This window comes from Neofelis nebulosa, chromosome 7, assembly GCF_028018385.1.
Source record: "Neofelis nebulosa isolate mNeoNeb1 chromosome 7, mNeoNeb1.pri, whole genome shotgun sequence".
Classification (NCBI taxonomy): Eukaryota; Metazoa; Chordata; class Mammalia; order Carnivora; family Felidae; genus Neofelis; species Neofelis nebulosa.
In genome coordinates, this window is record NC_080788.1 from 80,050,203 (window position 1) to 80,070,667 (window position 20,465).

The 20,465-nt window shown below is 34.5% G+C and overlaps 1 long non-coding RNA gene across 3 annotated transcripts in view; it reads right to left on the reverse strand.

The window, feature by feature from the left end:
* Positions 1 to 20,465, reverse strand: part of LOC131517046 (uncharacterized) — a 140,161-nt gene that overhangs the window by 24,261 nt on the left and 95,435 nt on the right. For all 3 annotated transcript variants that reach the window (XR_009264356.1, XR_009264358.1, XR_009264357.1), the window contains 2 exons: positions 20,019 to 20,118; positions 13,404 to 13,581 (listed from right to left, as the gene is read on the reverse strand). This is a non-coding gene — a long non-coding RNA (uncharacterized LOC131517046). The remainder of the gene's footprint in view (positions 1 to 13,403; positions 13,582 to 20,018; positions 20,119 to 20,465) is intronic.

Here is a 20,465-nt window from a genome sequence, read left to right on the forward strand (position 1 = left end):
ATTATTAGTTTCAGGAGTTTTTGGTCAATTCTTTTGGATTTTCTACATAGACAATTATGCAACCAAAAGTTGTGCTCTATTTATTCTCTCCATTTTTGTTTGTCTAAGGAAGTCTTTATTTTCCCCTCACTTTTAAAGGATAATTTAATTTCACAGGGCACAGAATTCTAGGGTAGAAGCTTATTTTCCCTCAACACTATTTCACTTCACTCTCCTCTTACTGGCATGGTTTCTGAGGAGAAGTAGGATATCATTTTTATCTATGTTCCTCTATAGGTAAGATGTTTTTGCCTTCTGTCTTCTTTCAGGACTTTTTCTTTATCTTTAATTTTCTAAAATTGAATATACTATGCCTAGGTACCGGATTTTTTTTATGCTTATCTTGCTTATTATGCCCTGTGCTTCCTGGATTTATGGTTTAGTATCTGACATTAATTTGGAGGATTTTGTTGTCATTAAGGCTTTAAATGATATTGCCATTACGTATATGCTACACTTTTTATTGTTGTCCTATAGTTCTTGGACATTCCTTTTTTTCCAGTCTTTTTCTCTTTTAAGTTTTGAAATTTTCCATTGCCATATACTAAAGCTCAGAGATACTCTCCTCAGCTGTGTCCAGTCTACTGATGAACCCACTAAAGCATTCCATATTTCTGTTACACTGTTTTTGATAACTAGAATTTTTTTTAAGTTTATCTATCCCATTTTGTTTTTTGAGAAAAAGAGAGAGAGCGCATGCATGTGCAAGTGTGCAGGGGAGGGGCAGAGTAAGATGGGGAGAGAGAAAATCCCAAGCAAGCTGCAGACTCCAGGCTCAGTGTGGAGCCCAATGCAAAGCCAGATCCTATGAACCATGAGATCATGATCTGAGCTGAAATCAAGAGTCAGAGGCTTAACCAACTGAGCCACCCAGGTGCTTTCTAGGATTTCTTTTTAATTCTTTCTTGTATATTGCATCTCTCTGCTTACATTATCCAGCTGTTCTTGCATGTGATTTCCTTTTTCCATTAAAGCCCTTAGCATATTAATGAGAGGCATTTTTAAAATTCCCGTTCTGATAATTCCCACCACTAGATTATAATTTCCGTGAAGTTAAGAACTGTATCTCTTTGCTTCCCTGTCATTTCCAGAGCCTGGGATATAGTAAGTTTGCAAATATTTATTGAATGAATGATTCCCTCAAAAGTGAAAAGGATTTTCAATCAAAGTGACTCTACGTCTAAGATGTCAGTCAGTTTGGATAGTTTTAAAACTCAATTGACTTACTTTATTTGACTAGCAAAGGCATGCAGTCAAAATGTCTTTATGTAGGCATAATTTATGTGATATCTTCTCACTAATATAATTATATGTAAAGTTATTTTCATATCCCCAAAATATTTATGCAATGATATAATATAATCAAATGCTAGAACACAATATGGGGCAATTACCTCAATGAAATTCAGTAATATTTTAAATATAATCATATTACTATAGAAATATTTATTCTATACACTGTCTGAAATTTAATAAAATGAAATGTTATGGCTAGAAAATAAAACACTAAAAACTTTAAAAAAAAACTTGTTATAACTGGGTAGTGTAAATGTAGGTATTATTTTCTCTTTACACTTTTTGATGCTTTCCAAGTTTTCTACCATGAATACATATTGATTTTATAATAAGGAGAGATATTTTTTAAAACAAAGAGTATTTTAAGACACTAAAAATACAAATATAAATTGCATAGTTAAATTAAAGAGAGAAAGGTTAGGAAGAGTGGTCTATTCTCTCCTTTATCTTACTACACTGAGTACAAATGTGGAAATCTTCTGTCATCTCCATTTTGACTCCCGGTTCTAAAACTGTTAACTCATAGGGGTGAGTGATTTAATTATTATATCCTTCCTTGTGTCTTGATGTAAAGTTTTTTTTCTTTTTTTTAAGTTTATTCATTTATTTTGAGCGGGTGAGGAGAGGCAGAGAGGGAGCGGAAGAAAGAATCCCAAGCAGGATCCATGCTGTCAGTGTGGAGCCCGATGCAGGGCTTGATCTCACAAGCCATGAGATCATGACCTGAGCCAAAATAAAGTCAGGCGCTTAACTGACTGAGCCACCCGGGCACCCCACTGGTATAAAATTTTATTAGCATTATTTGGAGGCTTTTTTTTCTATCTCATATGTATTAAGTAGCATACTTTGTTAATAAACTTTATTTTTAGTACATTTCAGATTTATAGAAAAATCATGAAGACAGTAGCGATTTCCCTATACAACTCTATACTTTGTTGTCCCTGTTATTGACATCTTACATTAATATAGTATTTTGTTACAATCAATGAATCAATATCGATATACTATTTTTAATTGAAGCCATACTTTATTCAGACTCCCTTGGTTTACTCAATGTCTTTTTTTCACTGTTTTTCCTGAATCCTATCCAAGGATAGTAAAATGTAACATTACATTTTACTTGTCAGGTCTCCATAGACTACTCCTCACTTTGACAGTTATCAGAGTTCCCTTGGTTTTGATGACCTTAATAGTTTTGAGGAATACTGATTAAGTATTTTGTAAAAAGTTCCTCTATTGGGATTTGTCTGATGTATATCTCCTAACTAAATTGGAGTTATATGCTTTTTGAGGAGGAAGATGATAGAATTGAAGTGCCATTACCCTCACATCCTATCTAGATAAAATCAACAGGACTTATCACTGTTGATGTGAACCTTGATCACCTAGCTGAGGTAGTGTTTCCCAGGCTTCCCCACAGTCATGTAATTGTTCTTACCCTTTTCCACACTGGACTTTTTGGAAGGGAGTCACTATGCACAGTACTCACTTAAAGACTGGGGAAGTACGTTTCATTTCTTTGGGGGCAAAGAATTTCTATAAGGGATCTTCATCTATTCTCCTTCATTTATTTATTCAGTCATTTATTTATATCAATATGGATTTATGGTATTTATACTTTGGATAAAGTCCACTGCTACATTTTTTAATTCTCTGTTCGTGGTTCTAGTCCCAGGTTTTGAGAGCTCTTTCAGTTGGATTCTGTGTCCCTTTTAACATACCCTCATCAGAGTATGTGTGTGTGGGGGGGTGTGTAGCACTTCTCTACTTCCTGGTACTATAAGATGATCCAGGCTCATCTTGTATATTTCCTGCCTCAGATCTAGAATCAATCATTTCTATGTGGCACTCTGGCTCCTCTTATTGGAGAATGGTATTAAAAACCAAGATCTGGGCACTAGGTGTACTCTTTGCTAATGGAGTGCCACTTCTTTTAGGCACTCTAAGTTGTCAGAGCAAATAAATATTTGTGTGCACATTAATCCATGTATATACAGGTATCTATACCTATAAATACTATATATAACCATCTATATCTATATTAAGCTAAACATAAATTCATACTAATGTCTTCAACTCTAATCCATTACCACATTGATCACCTTATTCTTTTTCCTTTGCTTATTAATTCTGACACTAAGAAAGATGACTCCACAATTCACTATTTACTTAATTATTTAATTCTAATATACATGTATGGCAGTATGAGAAGTGTTAACCCATAGTCCCATGGAGAAAAAACACTTTATAAACCATAGTATAGTGCTCATGCATGGTTCTTCTACCTTTAGACTTACAGATTCTACTTATTTCCAAAGTTACTTAAGTCAGCACCTTTTCTCCCCACCACCTTCAGTTAGATTTCATATACTGGTAACAAGGTTATATTTTTTTATTACCTATTTCATTCCATCCTGAGATCTCAGGATCTCCTAAATAATTTTTTTTTAATTTTCATACATTGTTTTATTCTTCATACAGCACTGTTCCATAGGCTTTGACAAATGCAAAATATATATGTCTACCATTGCAGATTATGCTGAACAGTGTCACTACCCTATAAATGTTCTGTGTTTCACCAATTCAATTCCTTTCCTCCCTCCTTGCAGCCACTGATATTTCTACCTTCTGTAGGTTTGCCTTTCTGAAATGTCACATGATTAGAATTATATAGTATATAATCCTTTCAGACTGGCTTCTTTAATTTAAAAATATATATTTAACATTTATCAGGGTGCCCAGGTGGCTCAGTTAGGTTAAGCATTTGACTCTTGATTTTGGCTCGGGTCATGATCTCACAGTTTGTGACTTCAAGCCCAACTTCAGGCTCTGCAGTGACAGTGCGGAGCCTGCTTGGGAGTCTCTCTCTCTCGCTTTTTCTCTCTGCCCCTCCCATGCTCGTATGCTCTCTCTCTCTCCCTCCCTCAAAAAAAAATACATAAATAAATAAAAACTTTAAAAACATTTAAAATTTATCTATATCTTCTCATGGCTTATTAGTTTATTTTTATCACTGAGTGATATTCCATTGTGTAGACATAAAACTTTATTTTCTTGTTGAAGAACATCTTGATTGCTTCTAGATTTTGGTGATGACAAAGCTGTTACAAGCACTGGAACAAGCATGTGGAATAAGTGGTGAAAAGAGTCAGATAAATATCTAGAAGCATGACTGCCTGTGATATAATCACATAGGTGGGAATATGTTTAGTATTATAAGAAAGTTTCCACTGTCTTCCAAAGTGACTGACTAGCATTTTGCCACCCAACCAGTAATGTTGCTCCAAATTCTCACCACCTTTGAGGTTTGTAGTGGTATCTCACTGGTATTCTAATTTGGAATTTTCTTTTTTTTTATTAAAGTTTATTTATTTATTTTGAGAGAGAGAGAGTGCGCAAACAACGGGAAAAGAGAGAGGGAATGAGAGAGAGAGAGAGAGAGAGAGAGAGAGAAAATCCCAAGCAAGCTCTGAACTGTCAGTGCAGAGCCCAACACAGGGCTGAAACTCACAAACCCTGAGATCATGACCTGAGTCAAAATCAAGAGTCTGATGCTCAACTCACTGAGACACCCAAGAGCCCCCTAACTTCGAATTTTCTAAAAACAAATTATACTGATCATCTTTTCATCATCATCCATATACTTATTTTCCATGTATATATATTCTTTGGTGAGTGTTTTTTTAATTGTTAAATTTGGTTTTTATTTTCCTAGTTGTTGAATTTTAAGAGTTATTTGTATATTTTGTGTACAAGTTCTTTCTAGGTGTGTGTTTTGCAAATATTTCTCCTGGTCTATAACTATTATTATTATTCTCTTATGGTACTGAATTCAATTTGCTAATCTTTTGTTGAGGAGTTTTTAATCTGCATTCATGAGAGAGACTGATCTATAATTTTCATTCCTTGTAATATCCCTGTTGGCTTTGGTATTAGGGTAATGCTGTCCTCAAAAAGAGTTAGGAAGTGTTCTGTATCTGTATTCTGAAAGAGATTTTGGAGAATTGGTATTATTTCCTCCTTGAATGTTTGGTAGAATCCACCAATGAAACTATCTGGGCTAATGCTTTGTTTTTCTTGAAAGGTTAGTAAATGTTATTTCAATTTGTTTAATATATACAAGCTACTCAAATTAGACACTCACCTTTTTAAGTTTTGGTAGTGTGTATCTTTCAAGAAATTGTTCCATTTTTAAATATCAATTTGGGGGAATAGAATTGTTAATAATATTCTTTAGTTTTTCTATTCATGTACTTGGACCAGTAGTGATTATCCTTCTTTCCTTTCAGATACTATGAATTTGTTTATTCCCGGTTTTTATTTGGTTAACTAGCCTACAGGTTAATCAATTTTGTCGATAGTTTCAAAGAACCAGCTTTTGCTTTCATTGATTTTTCTGCTGATTCCCTCTTTTCAATTTTATTGGTTTCTGTTCTAATTTTTATTATTTCTTTTCTCTGATTTGATTTAGGCCTACATTGATCTACTTTCTATAGTTTCCCAAGGTGGAAGGTTTTTTATATATTTTTAAAATTAATGTATTCAGTGCTATAAATTTCCCACTAAGCACTGGTTTTGCTGAATCCCATAAATTTTGATAGGCTGTATTTTCATTTTCATTTAGTTCAAAATATTTTAAAATGTCTCTTGAGATTTTTACTTTGGCCCATATGTTATTTAAAAGTGTGTTTGTTTAACCTCCAAGAATTTGGGATTTTTTCTAACTATTTATGTGCTATTGATTTCTAATTTAATTCCACTATGGTCTGGCAACATACCCTATATGGTATACTTTTTTTTAAATTGGTTAAGGTTTGTTTTACGACTGAGCATATGGTCTATTATTAAGAATTTTCCAGGTAACCTTGAGAAGAACATGTATTCTACTCGTGTTGGATAGAGTATTCTATAAGTGTTTATTAGTTTGGGTTGATTCATAATATTTTTCAGTTCAACTATATCCTTCCTGATTTTCTGTCTGGTTGATTTATCAGTTACTGACAGAAGGATGCTAAACTATCACAGTGGATTTGTTTATTTCTCCTTGAAATTCTGTCAGTTTTTATCTCACATACTTTGATGCTTTTTTGCTGTGGGGAGTGTGTGTGTGTGTCTGTGTGCGTGTGCCTGTTAATTGTTATGTCTGCTTAGAGAATTGGTCCATTATCATTATATAGTGCCTACCTTAATCCCTAATAATTTTCCAAAGTCAACTATATCTGAAATTAGTACAGTTATCCTTGCTTCCTTTTTGTTAGTATTAACATGATATTTCTCCACCCCTTTACTTTGAGGCTGGGTCTTTATACATAAAGTGGCTTTCTTCTAAATATCATACAGTTCTTTTAGTTAAATAAAATAATCTCTGTCTTTTAATTTGTCTATTTAGGCCATTCATATTTAAAATATATTTTGATATAGTTGGATTAATAACTACCATGTTTCTATCTGTTTTGTTTTCATTGCATTTGTTCTTTGCGCCCTTCTCCTCATTTATTGCATTTTCTGGTTTTAATTTAACATTTTATATGATTCCATTGCTCTTCCTCTTTCAGCATATCAAGTATGCTTATTTTTAAGATGTTTTAGTGGTTACACTAGAGTTTGCCATATATGCTTTGAATTAATCCATGTCCATCTCAAACTACATAATACCACTTCACGTGTAGTGCAGCACCCTCGAAATAGTATTCCTGATTTCTTTCTGCCCCTTATATTGTTGTCACCTATCCTACTTATCCATGAGCTATAATCACACAATATATCATTACTATTACACTAAAAGCAGTTATCATTTAGATTAATTAAAAATAAGAAAAGTAGCATATTTAAATTTTAACAAAATACCTTCAACTATTTCTTCTTTAATGTTCTTCCTTTCTTCATACAGATCTGAGTTTCTGAACAATATTATTTTCTCTCTTCCTAGAGAATTAAAAAAAAAATATTTCCTTTCAGAGGCCTATTAGTGACACATTCCTTCAATTACCGTTTGGCCGACAAAGTCTGCATTGCTGAGAAAATCTTATCTTCGGAAAAATAATTTCACTGGATATTTAATTATAGGTTGAGTTTTTTTCACTTTAAATATTTTATCTCACTCTCTTCTTTCTATCACAATTTTAGAAAGGATATGTGCTCTAATGTTTGTTCTGTTTCTTCCATAAGTAAGATGTTATTTAAAATGTGGCCATTTTTTTAATAATATATTCTCTTTGTCTTTGGTTTTCTGCAGTTTGAATATGAGTTGCCTACATTTGTTGTTGTTGTTGTTGTTGTTGTTGTTGTTGTTGTTGTTTATGCTGACTGTATTTTCTGGAATTCCCAGGTTTGTAGTTTAGAGCCTGTTATTAATATTGGAAAACCTCACCATTATTACCTCACATATTTTTTCTGTACCTTCTCTCTTCTCCTTCTGGTATCCCAGTTGTATGGAGGCTATACTTTTTGTAACTGTACCACACTTAGTGAATGCTCTTTTCATTATTTTCATTATTTTTTCCCTTTGCACTTCTTTGTTGAAAGTTTATAGTAACCGATCTTCAAACTCATTTATTTTCACAGCTCTATAAATTGATGAGCCTCCCCCTTTTTTAATGATTTTAATTTTTTAATGTTTATTTTTGAAAGAGAGAAAGAGAGAGACAGAGCATGAGAGGGGGAGGGGCAGACCGTGAGGGAGATACAGAATCTGGAGTAAACTCCACGCTCTGAGCTGTCAGCACAGAGCTTTATGCGGGGCTCAAACCCACAAACCATAAGATCATGACCTGAGCCACAGTTGGATGCTTAACTGACTGAGCCACCCATGTGCCCCTATTGATGAGCCCTTCTAAGGCATCCTTTGTTTTCATTATGGTGGTTTGGGGTTTCTAGCATTTTATTTTGATTCTTTCCTAACATTTCCATCCCTCTGTTTACCCATATATTCCTGCATACTGTCTACTTTTTTCATTAGCACCCTGAACATGTTAACATAGTTATTTCAAACTCCCTGTCTCATTTGCAGCTTGTGAGTTCGAGCCCTGCATCAGGCTCTGGGCTGGCCGCTCAGAGCCTGGAGCCTGCTTCAGATTCTGTATCTCCCTCCTCTCTGTCCCTCGTCTATTTGCACTCTGTCACACTCTCTCTAAAAATAAATAAATATTTAAAAAATTAAATTCCCTGTATCATAATTCTGACATCTGTGTCATATCTGAATCTGGTCTGATGCTTGCTTTGTCTTCTGATTGTGATTTTCCTTTGTCTTTCAGCATACTTTATAATTTTTTGTTGAAAGGCAGACATGACGTAACAGGTAATAGAAACTGAGGGAAATAGGTGTTTAATGTAAGTTCTTATGTTAATATGGCTAGGAGCAGAGCTGTGTTTAATGTTTGCTATAGCTGGACCAGAGGCTTCAAATTCCTTTAATGTCCTTGCTTTTGTCTTGTTTGTCTTTGGCTTCCTTAAGAACTCTTCCTTAGGTAAAGTCTGTCTTTCAGTTCCTTGAGCTATAATATTGTTAAGATACTAGATACCTTTTGATGTGTTAGAAGGGAATGGGGAAGAAGAAGAATTGTACACTATTACGATTGAATTTCTGTCTTTTAGTGGGCCTCTGCATCTGGGATGTAACCTTCACAAGTTATAGTTCTTAGATTTTTTCCCCCTTACGTGTTATTGAAAAACTACAGGAGGCTGGAGCAGAGAAAATGCCCTTCCCTTAGGTAGCTAAGACTCTGGTGAAGTCTTTCCTCTGAAGAGTAGCCATTTGATATGACAACACTCTTACAGTATTTCACAATGGCTACTCTTCCCCTCCCTTGTGAGAGCCAGGAGGGTATCTTTCTTGGCTCTTCAAGGTGAGAACCTGGTATGATTCCACTAGATAAAACCCAAGAAATTGTCAGGGACCCCTTAAGACTAAAGCTCTCAGAAGCCTCTCACTTTCAAGCTGGCCTACACTCAGCCTCTAACAACTCATCAAAATGCTCATTTAAGTGTTTTCAACAATGTATGACTCCAGGACCTTCTTCGTATGGAATGGAGATGGAGACCGATTTCTCATTTGCCTGTCCTTCTGGATTTCAGGGTGCCAGTTTGTTCTGCAACCATCATCCTCTGATAACTCCAAGAAAAGCCATTGATTTTGTTTGCTCAACATTTGTTTTTTTGGTTGCAAAAATGGGAGTGACAACTTCCCAGCTTTTACATGTCAGAACTGAAATCAGAAGTTTGACTTCTTTTTATTTTTAAATCACTACTGCTAGACTATTTTGCCTGCACAAAGTCTCAATACCTCTGAAATTAACTAACCAAGTCTGTTGGTCTCATAAACACAGACATCCATGGATGGGCTTGCCTCTCCCAAGGCAACAGAAGAAATCCATGTGCCAGAGGAAATTTTAGCCCTGGAGTCATTCTCAAGGCTCTGGAAACCCCCACACTTGAAAATATAAAATTGATATCATCATCATCCAAGTTTTTATTTCACTGCTTTTAAAAGTAGTGAAATATATGCCACAATATGTCTCATTCTAAAGGTTGAAAATTTTATGCTATGACTATAATGACATCATCCTGCCTCCCACAGAAGGCTTTTGCTTGGAGAGTTCAGCAAAAGAACAAAATTAACAGGAAACGTCACTTTCACACACAGATGGAAAAAATGTTAACATCTTCTGAATTCTATGACAGTCTCCTTGATGGGAACATACATGTCACCAAAACGTACCAACAATGTGCAAACACATCTTATGAACAGGTGCTAAACTGAGGTCACTGCTGGAAGATGGGAGCTTTGGCAGTACTGAGAACAAAAGATTCCTCCTAGGTGTAGTTTGAAGCTAAGAAATAAGAATCACGTGTAAGGAATGTTCCAGGCAGGATAAAACTTGTGAATGCTTGAGTGACAATGTACCGAGGAGGCCTCCTATTACTTCTATTCTACCTTTATTTCATAGATCGTGAACCAATCCCACTCCTTTCTTAAAGATTTTGTGGAATAAATTAAAAATTCTCTTCTGGTTAAATAATGTTGTGATCATTCCAAAAAGAAAAAGAAATATGTGATTCTTTTCTCTCCTTGAGGACTGACTTCAGTAACATTAAATTATGAAAACAGTACAGAAATATCTAGCAGATTTATTTTGCTCAAAGTTTCCCTATGTATTCCCTAAGTGATCTAACCTCTAAAATGTATTCCATGTTGCCAGTATACTGAGAACAAAAAAGAACAACCAAAAGCATATATGGCTAGTTCTATGTCTAGGGAGAATATTAATGTGAGTTTTCTATACATAAGATAAAAAAGCCACATTTATTTTCCTTCCCTATTTAATCCTAAAATTGTTTTCTCTTGAAATGTTCACAGAGCTATAACATAAGATTTTTAAAATCATATTTGTGGTAATACATGTAAAATGAGACCCGCATAATGTTATAGTGAGAAGGTAACATTCTTGATCAGTGCATGGGAGAGGTGTATAGGGGTATCAAACATTAAGGGTTTATAAGGCTGGGTTATTGCTCAAAGAACTGAATGTGAAATAAAAATGTTACCATACTACCATTATCTAATCCCTTCCTCATCCACATCACATCACACACATACCCGCACACACCACATATGCACATACCACATACGTACAAATACACAGATACCTTCTTCTAGTACTCTGCTCCATTAATTCTTTCCTTTCTATGGCCTGTGTAGCATGTTACTTTCTCCTGTCTCCCTCCTTCAGGCTAGCAAAATCTTTCCTCAATTCTACTTTCTTTCCAAGCTATAGCACTATCTTCTTCCTTTTATAACTCTTTTGTTATCCCTTTCACATTTGAAATTGTGGAAAATTTGTCCCTATTAGACAATCAAGTACACATCAAATACAGAGAATGGTGAACAAAAGTTCTTTACTTTCCCCTTTAGCAGGATCTCCCATCTCTTCCAAGGAGAAACATGAGGAAGTCTCTTTTCTAACAGCTTCCTTCTCATTTGCCATGCTTCCTCAATGCCCTCTACCCCAGGATCCTTTATCTTCTTTTCTTTAACTTCATCCCAAGCTGTCAATCTATTCCAACTGGTTTTCCCAATATGAAAGTGTGTGTGTGTGTGTGTGTGTGTGTGTGTGTGTGTGTGTGTATTTTGTGCTGGTGAATGGAGTTTCAAGTCCTCTGAGTATTTCTGGAGTATGAGCATAGGGGGTAAAGGACCGTGGTTATCTAGCAATATTCAATAACACTCCTCAAACTATTTCATTAAAATTATCAATAAGACTCTGTATCTTCTTAGTTTTCTCCTTTCTCCTATTTATAACTCTGTAGTATTTGAGCCTTCCTATTAATAATTTTTCACTTTAACTGGCTAGTGGAACAAAATTCCCAATGCTTTTCATTCTGTAACTCTAAAAATTCCTTCTCTATCTCCTTCATGGGTGTCTTCCTGAAGAAGATGGACATGTTACTAAATAGAGACATTGCTGAAGGTATGTTTTTGGCTTTTGTCTCACTTTGTGTTTATTCTTTGAGTCATCATACCTCTTCTGCTTTTTCTCTGCATAGATGATGTTCACACTAGCACTGAGGAGGTGACATCTAAACTGGCTTTTGAAGGATGAGTGGGAATTATTAGGATGATGATGGGATCAAAATGAATGTGGAAAATGGCGCTGCATACACAAAAATACAGACAGATGAATTAGGATGGCAAATTTAGGAGAACTGCCAACATTGCACATGAGTGAGTATAAAATGTGCACTGGTGTTGTGCAATGCTATATCCTTGATGGAATATTAGGAATAAGAAGGAGCTATGGAAGCTGAAGCCACAGCAATACTAAAGTCATTCATGATAATGAAATTTGAACTTTATTCTTTACATTAGTATATCCTAAAGCAGGTTTTCAGAACAACTGATTGATAAAAAATTGATGTGTATTTAAAATAATCCATAATCACATGAATTCAGGCCATAAAATTGATCATATTTGAACAGGTTTCTTTGCTAGAAGGGGCAATTTTTAAAATATTTATTTATTTTTCAGGGAGAGAGAGACAGACAGACAGACAGGCCATGAGTAAGGGAGGGGCAGAGAGAGAAAAAACACAGAATCTGAAGCAGGATCAAGGCTCTGTCAGAGCTTGATCTGGGGCTCAAACCCAGGAACTGCAAAATCATGACCTGAGCCGAAGTCAGACACTTAACCAACTGAGCCACCCAGGTGCCTAGAATGGGTTCTTTATAGCCAACTTACCCCCTAATTCTCTTAAGAATATAATATGTGGTGTTTGCTATGGGACCCTTTGACATTTTCTAGAATATACATTGGGAATTTGCTTAAACAATGGGGGTCATAGAAGTAATTAACTTCTAGTTTTAAAGATGACTCAGATAACAGTACAAAAAGTGGTTTAAAGATATAAATCGGATAAATATTGCCACAGGCAGTCACATAAGAGAGGAAATGAGGATAAATGAAGCAAAATGAGTAATGAGTAGTTGATCTCACAATAATTGGTAAGAAAATGATGTTCTGGGTAAGGCAATGACACAGATAATGATAATGGAGAGGAGTAAGACATTTTTCAAGAGCTTTTAAGGAGGTAGACTCAGTCTCCTTGTTTGGCTTTTTTTTTTTTGGAGGTATACTCAATAGGATTTGGTAGGCAGTAGATATGGGGGATGACAGAGGTAGGGAAGAGTCCAGTATAGGACCCTGATTTCTGACAGAGTAGGTGTTTGAAGGACTACAGTATGATATAGACATTCAAATCCAGGATGGGGTGGTGGCTGTAGGGGTAAGGAAGTTGCAAAGAGGGTGGATGCTACAGTGTAAGAAACATGTGAAAAGACAGTAGAGGAAAATCTTCTCTACAATTTTGCATGGAACTACACAGCTCTAAGAGGAACATTTTTTTCATGTCATGTGACTAAGTAGGTTGAATAACTAGCTCATGTGATTTACTCTCTCAAAGATCCATTTTAATTTATTTTAATAATATTTATTCCTATATAAATTTGATTGATATATTTGGTTGCCACTAAAGCTTAGACAGAACTCAGATCTGGTACTACAATGAAAACTCACCATTATTCCTTGTGCTGATCTCTTCAAATAATCCCATTTCTGTCAAACAAACCAACAAATGAATTATTCTCCAATAAAAGAGTCTGGAAACCATGGTCGTCTCTATTTCTTCCTTGATATTCCAGTCCTAAGATTTCACCATTTTATTATCTCTCATTCAGAAGACTCAAAAACAATCCTGAAAGACACAAAAGTAGAAGAAAATGAATGAAAAGACATACTATGTTCTTTTGAGGAAAGACCTAACATAAATATGTCAACACAATAAAATATAATGAGGGTTTTATTTTCCTTAAAGCTAAAGAGAACTCAGTTGAAAAACATAACAAAACAAAAAAGGTAGCAATAAGTCTGAAACAAAAGATAACTCTAAAAAAGAGAAGAATGAGAATAACCTTTCCCTAGAAGGAATTGGCACACATTATAAAGCTTCTGTAGTTAAAACAGTATGGAATCCATGCATGGAGAAACAAAGTGACATAACATAAAAAAAAAAAAAAAGAAAATATTTACAGTGACTTTAAAACACAAGTAGACTGTATATCCTTAGTTAAATACATTCTGAGGTACAAAGCAATAAAGCCTGAAAAAATAACAAATCCTACATTTTGAGGATATATATTGTGACTGTATATCCTTAGTTTAATATATTCTGAGGTCAAAAAAAACAAAGTTTGAAATAATAACTATACATTTTGAGGACTTGAGGATATATATTAAGTAGTGTAACTATAAGACTGTTACCTTTGCAGTGAGGGAAAAAGCAAATGAGGTTTTTGTTTTTGTTTTTAATTTTTAATGTTGATGTATTTTTGAGAGAGAGAGAGAGAGAGAGAGAGAGAGAGAGAGAGAGAGAGAAAGAATCAGTGGGGGAGGGGCAGAGAGAGAGTGAGACATAGAATCCAAAGCAGGCTCTGGGCTATGAGCCGTCAGCACAGAGCCCGACGCAAGGCTCTAGCCCATGAACCACGAGATCATGATCTGAGCTGAAGTTGGACGCTTAACCAACTGAGCCATCCAGATGCCCCGCAAATGACGTTTTATATATGATTACCACGGAAAACCAGAAGTGTTGGCATGAGAGAAATAGGAACCAAATGTAAAATCAATAAGGTTAGGTAATAATCACATACACCTGAATTTGAATTACAACTCACAATAAATATCAATTATACAAACTCACAAACTTTATCCTTAAAAAGTACATGCTTCTTAGACTTGTGCTCTGAAATATGAAAAAAACAATGACTGACTGTAAAACATTGAGCACTCTTAGCACCCGTTTGTGGTCTTTACCATTTCACAACACACACAATAAAGTCTTCTAGGAGAATGGGTGATTCTGAGTGTTGGATAGAAAATTTAAAAGATGATCTTGAGACATCTTGCCATATAAAGGAATTAGAAAGCTCTCAAAGCCTACCAGGATTGTATCAAAAAGATACAGAAGTCAACCTAAGGAGGTTCCCAATTCAGCGAAGATAGGACAAATTTGAACATTAACAAAGATAATTGCAATAGATTGAAATGCATCAAATATATTTTAACATGAGTTTATTTTATTTCTTTTGAAATAAAGAAAGAAACCCACTGGAAACAGTTCTTATAGCACACACAAACAAAAAGCAAGCAAATATTATATGCCCGCTGATAGTACACAGCACAACCTATAAGCAATTCTTGCCAAAAAAAAAAAAAAAAAAGTCTAAATCTGATCAAGTTTTTTAATTTAATCACCATTTTGTGGGGAATACAGGAGATGGAAGAACATTATAAATATTACCATGAATATGAAATTAGCAAATATTGTCTCTGTCACTTTAATGCATTTCAAGATCAAAAAAGAGATACACGGTGAAATTAAAGATTAAAAATATTTAAGAAACTTCATTAACCAATTACATACAATGAATGGACCTTATTTGGATATTATTCAAAGAAAGGACTTATAAAAAATTTCATACAAAAATTATAGAAGCTTAACTACTGACTACATACTTGGGATTGTTAAAATTGTTAATATATTAGATATGGTAATAGTATATGCCAATGTTCACTAATTAGTCTTTATCTTTTAGAAATTCAAACTCAAATATATATAAATTAAAGGTATTGATGATTGATTTCAAAAAACTTAGAGTTAAAGATGTAGGTCGAAGAGAGATAAAAAAGAGTGGTCATGAAATGATTACTTTTGAAGTTGGTTGGTGAATATATGGGGGCTTGTTACATTATTCCATATACTTTTTTATTTTCTAATTTTTCATAATGAAATGAAAGAAAAAAATCTCATATATTTTCTCCTTCTCCAGTCTCACATCAGCTGCTCATTTTCTTTTCCTAAAATATTGCTATGGTAACTAGTGTTATCAACGTGAATTTTCACCTCTAAGATTTACTCAGAACACACTCATTAGATTCATCCTCTAAAAACCCTAAAAAACAACTTTTTTCACAAGTAGCTACTTTGCTCAAAACTTGTAAGTGATTCTCCACTTTCCTCAAAATAAGTGATCATAAGTCTGTTCAAAATAAACCATCATTAGTTTGACATCAAAGACACCTTACAATCTGTTTCCATCCAATTCTCTGAACACTTCCCTCACTTCTTTTTATGAACTTGATGCTTTAGTCAAAGCATTTGTCCACTTGTCTGCTTGTCCTGGAAACAGATGTGGGAACTCCACCTCCACTCTTGCTCTTACAAGGCTGTCTGAGTAGTTGCCCTTCCTCTATATTTATCTTAATTTGTTCCTTCCTTGAAGGTCTATTCAAGTCTCACCTCCTCCATGTAGCTTTTCCTAAAGACTTTTCAACTACGGTCAACTGTCTCTTATTTGAACTCCAGCAGCAATTACTTTCCTATAACTCATTTTATCACATGCTACTCTACATGGCTAGGGCATTTTAATGCCCAGACTCCACCCTCTTTGATGTCAGGGAGTGTGTCAGATTTCAATGTACTCAAGCACAAACTGTAGAGCCTTATACAGAATAACTGCTCAATAAATGTTTGCTGATGTTGCTGCTGGCCTTGCTGCCATTATTAATGATTGTGGTGGTGGTGATGATAATGACGGTGGTGGTGATAATGATAAAGGAAGTTCATTTGACAATAATTGCCAGGATCCCAAAATTTCTTCATTGAGATGACCTTGAATCTAAAGATTTATGACTCAGTTAGAGTATTGATTCATAAAACTAAATATTCAACTTGCATTTGGTCCTAGAAGTCATTCCATATGTCCCAGTAACCTAGTACTGCCAATTAAGATGGATTAAACATACACACAAACAAAAAGAAAAACAAGAACAAAAACAAAACCCCTATTTTCAAATTCTTCATTGACTTTTTACTCCTTAAGGAATTACAAATGTCTTGATAGAGGATTAGAGGTTTACAGTCTGGCCTAAAATCCAAAATCAAATTTCATTCTCATTATTTCCCTATATGTACTCTGCTTCAGTTAAAATAGTCTAATTTTAAATATATTTGGAACCATTTCTCTTCTTTCTATTTCCATTAAACTTCCTTAGTTTAGATCTTCATAATTTCTTGGATTGTTTCAATTCCTTTTCAAATCCACCACCTGGCTTCCAGTCATGTTCCCTTCCAGTTCATTCCCCACCCACCCTTCACTAAAGCCCAAGAAGGATTTATCCTGCTTAAAATTCTTGTATGACTTTCTTAGCTATAAAGGCTAAATGCCTTAACATGGTGTACAAGACCTTTTATGATATTCACTTTCATTACTTCAAATGTCTGCTATATGCTATGGGCTTCCCATAGGGTGGGAAATACTCTATGGTCTATCCCTATATTGTCTAGTGAGAGAAAAGGAGAAGAAACCCACACACATAAACCTATGATAAAGACCAACAGGAACCATGATAAAAGGGGGGGATACCATGAGAAAGAAATAGAGGGAGATCTAATTTAGATTGAACAGAAAAGATCTTCCTGCTGAAGTAACATTTAAGTTGTTTCCTTCATGTGGAGAAAAAGTTACTAAGAGTTTGATAAATCTCAGAGGTTAGAAAGAGAAGTGAAGTTACAATCTATACCATCTGTTTATGTTTATTACCTACTTGATAAATTATAAAAAAAATTGATAGCAAGTTAGCTCTCTATATAAATTATGATAACGCTTTGTATTATGTTTTCCATTTTGTCATGTGTCTTTTATTTTTATAAATATTTTTCCCATTAGAAGTTTAAAATTTAAGCAGCATTCTATAGACCTAAGGCTTTGTGTTTCCTGCTTTCCCTTAATACTAGATTATCAGTATTTCAGATATACAGATATACAGTCTTTTCTACTTTTAAAATTTAACACTTTAATCCACCCGATTTTATTTTTGATAGTTATGAGAGGGGAGCTATCTGGTGTTTTCTAAATGGTTAGCCATTTATTGAATAATAATAATAAGGACTAGCATTCATGGGGGTTTACTATGAGCCAGACACTCTGCCAAATGCTTTGTATTTATTATCTGTTAATTCTTACAACCCAACAGGGTGGGTAGTGTTATGCTCCTCAACTTTCAGACAAAGAAGGTGAAGAGCAGTTAAGTGATTTGCTCAAGGTAATACAGCTATTAAACAGAAGAGCTAAAATTAGAACTAAGAGGTATGACCCAAGAATCTATTCTCTTCACAATTAATTTTTGATTTACAGTGACTTCCAGAATCCTTGTCTTGCTCATAGATTTGAAAGGTCTCCTATGACATATAATAAATTTCTCTTTTATATATTTAAATATGCTTCTCCTTGGGCCATTTCTGGGCTTCACATATATACATATGTATTGACATGTATATGCTTTTACATTGGTAATTTTAAGCTGAATAAAAGATTAGTTATTACTTCCTTTTGCTCCATGTTTCTACGCTTCTATCAATTGATGCATTTAACCAAATTATTTTTGCATGTCAAAATGTGTTCACTACCTGTAAAATTTACCTAAAAATTACCTTTCTTGAACTTATCGGCTATTTCTCTCTCGCATTTTCTCACCTTTTTCTATGCCCAACTTGATTGTAGAATTTGCTCTAACAATGTTAAACCTCATATAAAATGGTTACATTTTTTATAACTTTGTAGTAAGAACATTCTTGTAATATAAGAATAGATTAGTTTCTAATTGCTATCTGCTGTTCTGATGTATTATAGTTCTACGACATTGAAGACACTGAAAAATTAGAAAGACATTCTCCTAGGCTCACACTCTCTGCTATTAAAGTACAAATATTATTTGCTCTCATAGTGTGCTACACAGAAAGCTCAGCTGTAATTTCGAAGAACATAATATATGTTGATGCATCATGATCTCTTGAGATACTCTTTAAGAGGAACATCTCCTCAATGTTTCTCCATAGGGTTATTGAATTTCCATAGGCTCCATCTTTCCTTCCTTAGCAGAGCTGTTGTATTAATCAAAATTACCACCTGCTCTATTATAGACTCCTTCAAATGACTTCTCTCAACTTAATATACTTATATTGGATGAAGCTATCAGTGAGTTATTGGGACACATTCCCTGCTCTGTTCATTGCAAACTAGCACTGAGTTGGCCACTTAAGGAAACTGCATTAACTCTTTCAGACCACCAGGGTGCCATTTAGGGCCCTCATGTAACATTTTCCTTAAACTAGGTCATCATGATGTCATTTAATCATTTTAGAGCACTGAAATAGATATTTATGAGATGGCCTCTCAGAGTCTGAAAGAATTAGTGTAGTTCTCCATAGCCTATGACCCACTCTGAAGTCAAATGACATGAACTTCTGTTAGTATGTCAGTCATTTCTGAGTCCTGGCTACAGTTCTCAGGGAGAATCTGAAACATTTAACAATGAGAAGGGAATCAGTTAAAAATCTGCAACCTAGTTCACTCAAAATTATTCACTGAAAAGTTATTTTTGTTCTCTCTTCATTCCATTCCTGTTTCCAATGCATAACCATGGCTTGGTCCAGGGCCTATTAGCTGCTGTCTATTCTTACCAGATGACACTTACCTAAGAGAAATTGTCACAAATTGTAGAATCACAGAGCTGGAAGTTACTTATAGGAACTATCTGGTAACAAATGGAGTTCTCTAGGTAGAATGTTCAGTAAACCATCTTAGATTAACAAGAAATTATCCTCCACATTTTCTTTCACTAGTAAGATACTATTTTATATTGAGATAAAATACTTTCTTGTATCTTACTGAACATGTTAGGATTTAGAGAAAACATCACCTAGTTGTTCTCTGTAGAAATTTCTCTACTGAGTAAAAATCTTTTGACCTAATCTTATGAGATCTGTGAAATTGTCAGAATATAATATTTTTATAGCCCTTAGCACAACCTACAGGAGATGTGTGGGAAACTGTTTATATTGTCACTTTTTGTGACACCTTAATGAGGTGAATGTTCTAGAAATTGGGAAAAAAATACATGAAAGAAAATGTTCCGCTGCGTTAGAATAAAATTAGCCTTTAAAAAAATTCTCCAAATTTCCATTTCCATATCTATTACCTGCCTATTTTTAACTGATTCAAATTCCCAGATATGCATGTATTTATCGATTCTCTGCAGAACTTTTATATAATGCAAGGAATGAGATTATACCTTGTGATGTCATGTTGCTGTATTTAACAGATACCTCAAATTGTAGTCATTCTCACATCTCTGTTCAGAATTTCCATGAATCCAAAGCAAGTTAATGGAACTGAAAGAAAAACAATATTTTAGATAAGGGAAGGCAAGGTTTTCCAATTTTTATGGGGAAGGAAAAATTCAGCTTTAATTTGATTTAGGTTCATAATTTCCCATATTAGACTTCTATATATAAAAACAGTACTTACTGTTACATTCCCCATCTTCATCTGCAAGTAGGAGAGTGTCCTTTAGGCTTAAAGCTTCATTCAAAATGCCATGCTAACTATAAAAACGGGTTTGTTTGCACTTATATACTTAGCTCCTTATTCAGGCCATTGTGTGTTTTACACATCGCATAACCGTGATCTATATTCTGAGTGCTCGAGGCAGTCTTATGTGGGTTTGTCTCTGAGCCAG